Here is a 9475-nt window from a genome sequence, read left to right as displayed (position 1 = left end):
TTACTACAGTTTATGTGAAGTGCAAATATTAAATAAATGAATACTCTCTAGAATGTCAAAGGAAGCCTAATGACACCTGTTGTGTCGCATTTCCACCTAAAAAGGTGAAATTCTATAAGCCTTCCTTAAAGGGAAATTGAGAAGAAAACCATGAAATTTTAAGTTTCATCTAGGATTTCATTGCTTTTGTAGTTCTGGTTGAAATGCAGCTGCCTAAACTTTTTATCATAATATAGAAAGGGCTCCCAAGTGAATGAAATTACTGTTAAAAAGTAGACCACTTGCAGAGAAATCAAAGTTGAAATGTGTACCACTAACAGTTGCTGCTTTTAGAGGTCATAAAAATCGCTAACCTGCAGTTACTGTTAATTTAGACTAGTCAGTCATGCATGTTTTTAAAAGTAACAAGTATCTTACCACAGCGAGATCCTGCTAAGCGAGCGCTAAGCAAAAAAACTTACTTGAAGCTCAAGGTATCAGGTCTTGATTGCTGCAGAGGCCAACATCTAAAGGGTAGACATCTGTATGTTACTAGTCAGAGAGCCGACAAGTTCCCTCTATGACTGAGAGAAGCATGCAAGGCAAAATGACTTCTTATTTGAAGTAGTCTCCCACCACTGACCATTGAGAAAACCTGACATTGAGCAGCTACCTAACATTTTCATGGTTAAAGTTAAGGGAAATCCACTCCCTGATGTCAGAAATTTAACCTAGCAGTTTTAGTTCAAATTGAACAGATGATCTTTGGTACAGAAATATGTTTGTTTTCTGTTGTAATTGTTGATATGTTTTTCATGATCTTCTATTTTTTTAATGAGATTTCTTTATGTTTTAGTCTTTCTGTGATTTATTTAAAGCTTGATAAGTTTGTGAACAGGATGGTCTTGTGACAGTGAGGAATCAAACTCTTTGAACTATGACCCTTCCTGGCACACAGTACATATAATTTAGCACCATTGAACCTCTTACCTCTCTGCACTGACAAAAGAAAAGCTAACATACCCCCAGCTTGAAAACGAGTTCTAAATAGAGTAATATGATCGAACACTGACATCACCTGTATCTGAAACTACTCACACGGTCACTTGCAATACACAATATGAAGTGTTTCCAATGATACTGTTGATTTTGCATATGAGGATCTTCGTAACAAATTAAGCACTAATCATCCTTTTCATGCAAATCCAATTGTATGCTGATCACTTAGTGTGGTTCCTGTTTTTGCCTTTATAATTATGTTTTCCAGAGTATTGAGAAAACTCAGTTCTATAAAGTATATCTTTACCATTTCCTTGGTAAGGCAAGTAAGGCAGTTTATTCCAGGCTACTTGTATTTTCACATGAAGAAGAGGGATGACCGGTTTCATAGTGAAAATTTTGTTCTGATGTGACCTTACCAGTAGGTTCCATCTTTTTTTTTGAAAAAAGGACATGACAATTCTATATATTAGTTTTGCCTACACTAACAGCAACTGTAGACCTTCTGCATATTTATTTAAAATTATACTTTCCAGTGGCCTTTTTTTAAAAAGGAAAAATCTGTTTTTACTTTTTACATTTGTCATTGGTTTAATCAGAGCAGTCAGCAGCCTCCAATATATATACAAAACACAAATTTAATTTTTACTTTCTTCTGACACTTACCTTCAAAGTTAACCTTGCAATTTTGAGTCCTAATTTATTTGATTTAGCAAATGCATTTAATTTCATCTTCTTTTTTTTCAGTTCAACTTATTCATTATCATTCTGCAGCATTCATATTTTCCTCAGAGTAAAAGCCTGACTCATACATTTTTTCTCTTTGAAGCACGGAGGTCTGAATACTAATATGACTCAACATGAACAGGTACTGGAACTGTTAACTGTAATTTGACAGTTTATGAAGTAAAATAGGCAGCTGTTATGAGAAAAAGCTTTTAATATGATACCACTCAGTTAAAAGCATCATCAAGATATAAAGGTATCCCTAAAAGACTGCCACCAGACTGACATTCACCTTTCACAGGTACTGAAAGTATTATTACAGAAACTGAAAGTGAATTCATGCACCTGAGTGTGCATACATGGATATTCACAAAGTGACAGGCACACAGATATGAATGAAGCCAAAGCTCAGAGTCCTTTACATGCTTACCTAAAGGATAACATTTTTTATTTTAATCTTCTGTAAGGAAATTGCTGTCCCTAACAAGCACTGTGGGTACAGCCAGGAGTCATTATCCCCCTCAACAGTCAATAGTTTTTCTAGCTTTCTTTTCTGCATCCCATGTCCCTGTGGCCACTCCTCTGTCTGTAATGAGAAATCAGAGCTATATTCTTCTTTTACCTTCTTCAGTCTATGCAGGATTTTTTCACTTCTGCATTCTTTGGAGTCACTGAGTTCGTAGGGAAAAACATAAATAGTGTATCTGCCTTTAACCCCTCCGATCCTCTGTTATGTTCTACTTTTATCTTTAAGACTTTTTAAGGTTAAGTCAAAACCATACTTCACACTACATCTGGCAGACCAGTTATTGAGGACTGTTATTGTCTTCTATTTATGCCTTAAGCAGAAAACATAAAGAAAAAACCTGGCAAAGTCTGATGTGTGCAATGTATGGGATCCATTCTCATGTCACAATGTTTTAGGGTTTCCTGTCACATTTGCTACATGTCTCTGCGAAACATCTCTCTCTCACATATGTACTGTCAGTCTCCAAGCCAGGGAAACAACTTTCATGAGATTCAGCTTTCATTGCTCATTTTAGCCATGGGTTGGCTAAGGATGCCAATGAGGAAAATCTCAGCCACAAATGGAAATTTCAGAATGTCTTTTAATCCTCATTAACTTGGATCTCTGCTGTGCCAGGATTTCAATATATGTTAATGAAAACAATTTGCACTCCTAGCAAATCTGGGAAATGTTGGACCTAACAAATCATCAATTCTCTCCTTTCTTTTCCACCTATTCTTTTTGAGTTGTAGCTTGAAAGAGTAACTGGTGCCTTTACTTTCTAAGTACTGGGTACTTTTGATAATGTTTGGAAGCCCCCCAACATTGTTCTGCCAGACAATAGACATTGTCAAACAATGTGTGCTGTCTTGTGTATTGTCTGACAAACAGAAGAAGAAACAGTTTCTGGAAAGGAAAATTGGCAAAGAGGACACCACATAGCAGTAGAAGAACTGGAATAATTAAAACCACATCTCCAGATGGAATGATGCACGTGTTTTCTCAAATAAAAAACAAATCATACACAGAGCTCTGGAACAAACTTAAGAGATGTTAAACAGATTCCTTCAAGCTCTCCTTTCATAAAGAAAATACTTCAGATGATTTTTATTGCTTTGATGAGAAAGAATGAGTGCTGGGAGTTAGCAATGCTGTGCTGTCTGTAGCAGAAGCTCACCCTCACTCTCTTGGGCTTGTCTACAGAAGTTGTTTCCCTTTTTGTGATTTTCAAGCCAAGGCTGTATGAACTCAAGTCCTTCAGTAACTGTTCAATCAGTGATGTAGAGCAGACCTTCACTTGCTTATGCATAAACATCCTATGAAAGTCATGCCTCCTCCAAGACTAATATAACTTTATATACATTATAGACTCCACTTGTTCAAGGCAAGATTAAGGCAAAATGGACCATGGACCATGGAGGCCTTTCTTTTCTTCTGTCTCAGACTGTGGCGTTTTACCAGTTTTAGTTAGGGTGTTACTAAATTCATATGCCCCATGTTTACAAAATGAAAGAAGGAAATCAGAGGCAATATTTTTATTGGTTTATTTGGTTGGGGTTTTTTTACATCTGAAGTTGTAACTGCAGATCACATTATCATTGGGTAGAAACCCCACACTTTTTTCTACAGTGGAAACATCACTACTCCCTGCAGGTATGTAATCATGTGTACTGTGTAAATAGGGTTTAAGGTGTGTTTTAGAGGGACCACTCGCCACCATCTGTGATGATCTCACAGAAATTTTTTCTTATTTTCATGTTGGTATAAAATAATATAGTTGTGATCTAAACATTTTAGGGAATCACTTAACACTTTCTCTTTTCCTTTTTTCTCTCTTTTATTTCTGTTTGTCTTCTATTCCTCCATTTCTAGTCTGATCATTTTTCCTTTTCCTTACTTTCATCTTCTCCCATATGAAACAGCATGGTTATTAGAGATGTGGAATGCAAGAAAATAGAAAGATGGAATGGAGAAAGTCTGGTGGTTCTAGTCAGACAGTACTCAGAACCTACACTTATCCTCTTACAGTTAAAAATTGCATTTCTGCTGGCTTGCAACTAATGCTCCAATTTGGAGCCCAATTTCTCGGCTAAAGGATTGGAAATCAGTTGCCCAGTCTTCCAGACTTCCTGAATGATATCAAGATTCCTGTCCACAGTGACTTATCTTAAGGTTTTCAGGAGTCTGCTTTTAAGAGAGGTTTCTTTGTGGATCTGCTTGGGCTATGGGCATTATCACAGGAAGTCATGAGGGCAAGCATACTAAGACGTTAGCCCTTCAGATAATATGGTAATACAGTTTTAAAAACACTCAACAAGGTGGACATTTCTTTATAGATTTTAGAAAAAGATAACATCAAAATCTTTACTTAGGTTTAACTTTAACTTCATAAAACAACCTTGATGAAATGCACTGAAATTAACTAGATTAAAAAATAATTTAGATTGTCTAAATTTTGCCTTCTCAAGTGTAGGTCTGAGCTTAGCAGAAAATTTTCCTTTACAATCAAAATTATTGCATTTCCAGCTTCACAGTCAAAAAGCCTTCTGAAAATATCCAGGTTGTACTATCACTGCAGAGAACAAGGCAGTTTTCAAATACAGCAGTTCCTGAATGAAGTCATTACACCATGGGACCCAATTTTAAACCACATTTTTACTAAGTGAACAAAAGTCAAATGGAGGAGTCTCTGACAACTTTGTGATGTTTTGATGATAGAAAGCATCCCTTATTTACTTGTTAAAAGTTATTTCTTACTACTTTTTTCCCATAATTCTGGGTTGGGTTTTTTACAAACACTTTTCTAGTTAGTTGGTAGAAATGCAAAAATGTAATAAAATTATTGGCAAACAGCACTTTGCATAAGTTCCTAATTTCTAGAGGCAAGTGCCTTGACTTACTGAGCTGACATAATGAATAGTTAGGCTAAAGTCAGAGGCCCAGAGTCTGACCTTCTCTATGTCACTATTAGGGAAGTAACTTTAGTTAAATAAGCACAATTAGAAAGGTATTATGAAGAAAACCCCCACATAACTGACAGGAAGAAAACTTATATAAGGATATTTGCTTGGCTACTTACCATAACAGTCAGTACCTTGAAGCAGTTCACCAGCCAGTAAAGATCAAATTATTCAGAAGATGCTCTCCCACCTATAGAAATGATCCACTTCAGCACAAAATGGGATGGTACAACCCTCCAATCAGTGATGTCTGACTGTGGAGGATCTCCAGGGATGGCTGGGACCCAGACTGACCCAACATGTTTAACACTGTTCCTCCCAGTTACTGACAATTACCATTAGTATGATATTCAAGAAGTTGGGTCTGAATAAGCCCTAGCAAATAGGTGTTAGCATCAATATTTAAAGTCTAACACCAATATTAAGACTTTAACAGCTGTGAAGCTCATTCATCCTTATGAAATACTTCAGGTTGGTACTCCTAGATTACTTCTTTTCTCACCTACCTTGAAAACAAACTCTCCATAATAATGTTTTGAGAGAGAACCACAAAGGGATTCTTTTTTAGTAGAAATTCTTTAAAGAATTGAGAACCGCCCAAGAGTCTTGTGCCAGTTTGTAAAAGATAAGTTCAAATTCAAACACGATGTGGGATGTAAGAGCTGTAGCACTGTGTCCACCCAAGTTGAAGGCTAAACACCACCATTAGTACAACCTGAGAACATATCTAGAAGATCATGTTTTGCACATGAGATTTACAGGGGAATCAGAGAATTCCTCCAGGGTTTAAACACTTTACAAATCTGTGTTTCCAGGATTTGGATAGTTGCATCCATGTCTTGTCAAAGAATGTTGGCAGCAACATTCAGCCATGATCAGCAACATGGCATCAAAAGTACTTAGGAATCTTCAGTATTGGACTGCATCTGTGCAAATGATTCAGCCAGAAGGAAGAGAAAATTCTTTCATTGTCATTTTCAGATCCCAAGAAATCATTATATTCATATTATTTTCCACATAATTTTTGGATGCCTTTGTTTCTTTTTTTTGAGTGATACTTAGAATTGATCTGATAAGACTTCATGTCAATTAAATACAAGTGCAATGTAACTTTGATGTTATACTTGTAGATTTTCCCAGCATCTGTGTGAATAAAGTGGAAAGGGTTTGGTTCCCAACAGAACCAATATTTCCATTGCTCCATATGTAAACTGCCACATAATATTTCTTTTTATATTCTCCAGTGGAACAACATGTCATAATAATAGTTTCATGTTCTTCTTCAGCCTCAAGTGTAATAGGGCCTGTACATCTTCCTGTTCATTGTAAAGAAATATTTATTATAGCTCTTCCTGGTGTTTCACCCTGTAAAAGCATCTCCATTAATAGGATCTGAAGTCATCATGGGCTCTGTTCCAGCTACTGTGTAAAATCAAATTACTAGGAAACCACAGTAACTCACTGCATTGCCTGGGTTTGTGTTTTCTGCACTCAGTAATATGTGGAAAAACCCTCACTTTCTTCAAGTCATTTGGAAAAAACATTTATTTTCAAGGAGGTTCTCATTGCTTTAATTTACCTATGCATGTTCAGCACAGTGTTATATCTGCAGGCAATCTACTCAGCAGTGCATTTTGGGAGGACAAGAGGCAAGACACAAAGTTAGAACAAGAGAGGCTCCATCTGGATATAAGGAAAAAGCTTTTCATTATGAAGGCAGGTCAATAGCGGAACAGATTTCTCAGAGCATTTGTGAAATTTCTCTCCTCAGAAGCTTTCAAGGTCAGATTAGAGAAAGCCTAGAGCAACTTTGTCAGACCTCATAGAAGACCCTGTTTTGAGCAGGAACATGGACAAAATAACCTCCTGATGTTAATAATCTCCCTCCAACTTGAATTATTTCATGATCTTAAGATCCTAGTTCTCTAATCACAGTGACTGTGTCAAACAAAACAATGTGTCTTTTCCATGTTCTGTATCATCTCCAAAAGATGCAGAAAAAGATGGTAAGAGAGAAGATTCTCAGCTCTGCCCATAGGCTTCCCTGACTAACTCTTTTTGAGCTCATATGGCAACAAGAATATTAAAGCTGAACTTAACTTGAAAATTTTGTCTTCTTTAAAACTAAGTCATCGATTCCCTTGTAGCTTTATGAAATGGGGAGCTATTCCATATTAAACAGCTCTGACTAGTTAAGTTTCTTTTCTTCTGACTTTTCAGTGCCAAAACAATGCATGAAACATCACTCACAGAAAGGTTAAATAGTGGTTAGTGGATTTGTTTCATGCATTCACTCTCCTTCTAATCAATTTTTAAAAACTCTCCCATCCTTGATGGATTTTATTTATTGGCATGTAGAACTAGTCAAACAGGACTCGCACCATTGCTAACCTTATTTTTCTTGCATCACAGGGCTTTCCCAGTTTCAAAGGTGAAACGTGCATGTAGGTGGCAAATACAAACAGAAAAGAGTTATTTATGTCCATAGTGATGTTGGTAAGTGAAGAAAACGCTCAACGGTTGAAACAAGAAATTCCCACTTGTGTGTCTGTGGGTGTGTGTTTGATGTGATCAAAATTAATAGAAATAGACTAACCACACATAACAGTTTTTTTGGAAAGACAAATGTCCCCACCTTCCTACTTATTCCCTCAGCTTTTATTGCTAAGCACAACATCATAATGTCTGGAATATCCTTTTAGTCAGTTGGAGTCAACTGTCCTGGCTGTGTTCCCTCTCAGCTTTTTGTGCACCTCCAACCTACTTGTTGATGGGGAAGTGTAAGAAGCAGAAAAGGCCTTGATACTGTACAAGCACCAGTCTACAATGGCTAAAAAATGCCTGTGTTGTCAACACTGTTTTAATCACAAATTTAAAACACACCACCATACAAGCTATTACGAAGAAAACAAACTCTATCCCAATCAAAACCAGCACATTCAATTAATTTTCTCCGTATTATTGTGCAGGAAGACTAGATGGCTAAATGACAGCAGAAGATACCAGTGTGGGAGAAACCTCGAAATTAGTCAGTACAGTAATGATATAAAACAAGAGCCCAGCTCCCAAACTTCCAAACTCAGCACAGATGTCTCATTAAGTAATGTGAAGACCCAGGGGAATGATTTAAAGCAACCTGCACTAAGTACCTAGTTATCTCACGTACTTCTGTATCTTATTTGCATACTCTTCATGCATGCTTACAAAAAAGAAAATACTTTGGGAATTGCCTGAACTTTTTTTAAGTCCAATGGTACTCTATAGTTCTCAAAACACTTTTGAAGCTGCTATGCAATTACCATTAAAAATAAAGATTCTAATAATAAAGTAACATTTGTGTCTGACCATGAAGGTAAATTCAAGAGTAAAACTCTGCAGTTTCTGAGTTCAAAAAAAAAAATGTTTTCCAAAAACAGAAGAGAACTTAGGTATAGGTGTCTTGGAAAAGTCATTGGAAAACATTGGTGAGGTAAGGTTTTAGAATATATCTTCCTAAGAAATTACAGAGTTCCTATCACTTAATCCATTTTCTTTTAATAGTGAAGAATTGTGTTATAGTTCAAAAATGCCTTCACTATTTAGCATATATTTGAGTTTAAATAGGTCACCTATTTTGTATTATGAGGAGGTAGTTCTGACACTAAATCATTTGGTCTGTACTGATTGTTCCTTTAAAAAGAGAAACACCATGGCAGTTGCATTTGTAGTTATCCAAGGGAATGCTCCCTCAGACTCTCTTAGCACGCAGTTCACCAACTATTGGATATCAGAAAGTCCTCTTAAAAACAACTCAAAAATCACTTCCACTGATTCTTACTGTATCTGAGCAGTGTTCAAGGCTATGGATCAAATAACCTCGAAGGAAGAATGTTGAACAAAGCCTTAAATGGCAACTCCTCTTTGAAGTGATGAAGAGGTGGAAATACATTGCTACAGTATGTAAAAAGCATTTCAAAATATTTTATCTTTGCCCTTCACAGAGAATAGAATGAAAGCATCCGGGTTTGTTGTGAAAAGGTAGTGGCTAACAATCTTAGCACAGCCAAAAAAACCTGGACTGATTAGATGTCTTCTTTCAGCATGGGTTCCACCAGATCATGAGTCTGTTGAAACTAATATGCTTTAAGACCAGAAGACAGCTAGGATCACCGTCTGGTGTCTGATGAACCACTCCTTCCATCAGCCACTCCCTGGCGAGATTAGTATTTGTTAAAGGTCAGTTGCTTTAGAATTAAGATGGAAACCCAGATATGTGTGTGCAGTCTGTCCACAGCCAGCCCCAGCTGTTGACACAATGCCATGA

The sequence above is a fragment of the Neopelma chrysocephalum genome, unplaced genomic scaffold, assembly GCF_003984885.1.
Source record: "Neopelma chrysocephalum unplaced genomic scaffold, ASM398488v2 Primary Assembly neopelma1_60, whole genome shotgun sequence".
NCBI classification, from domain to species: domain Eukaryota; kingdom Metazoa; phylum Chordata; class Aves; order Passeriformes; family Pipridae; genus Neopelma; species Neopelma chrysocephalum.
This window is presented reverse-complemented; position numbering follows the sequence as displayed.